We start from the raw sequence: 602 nt of genomic DNA, 5'->3' as shown, positions 1-602 counted from the left end.
TGACTCTGCAACCTCATGGACTGTAGCCCACCAGACTCTTCTGTCTATGTGATTCTCCAGGCAAGAACACTGGAGTGGTTGCCATTTCCTTCTCCTGGGGATTGAACCCAGGTCTCCTGCACTGCAGGCAGATTCTTTACTGCCTGAGGCACCAGGAAAGCATTCCTCCGGTGTGGCAACTGTCAACTTCAACTGCTCTTGACATCCTGAGTTCCTGAATAGCTGCAGAGACCCCTTGGCAACCTGCATTAGGCATTCGAGTATCTAACTACACGCCCATGCCCATAGGTCATGCATGAAAAATAAACCTTTATTGGTTAAAGCCACTGAGATTTGGAAGTTTTGTTACCTCAGCATACTCTAGCTTATTCTGATTAACTCAGCAACCAAGCTTTTGAGTCAGGAACAAGCAAGGGAACTGGGAACTTTGAGATGGTAGGAAAGCTTTGCTGGTATTGCCTTTAAGGAATTATGGACCCCTAAGACTTTTGGTGTCCCCAGATAAACCTCTATTCATGGAATGCTGAAATATGATGATCTTAAAGCCTTGCTGAAGCCTATTTGAGTTTACAGACCCTCTCAGGATTCTAGAAGGCATGACT

Source organism: Bos indicus x Bos taurus, chromosome 12 (genome assembly GCF_003369695.1).
Source record: "Bos indicus x Bos taurus breed Angus x Brahman F1 hybrid chromosome 12, Bos_hybrid_MaternalHap_v2.0, whole genome shotgun sequence".
Classification (NCBI taxonomy): domain Eukaryota; kingdom Metazoa; phylum Chordata; class Mammalia; order Artiodactyla; family Bovidae; genus Bos; species Bos indicus x Bos taurus.
The sequence above is the reverse complement of the archived record's forward strand: the minus strand, read 5'-3'. Positions refer to the sequence as shown.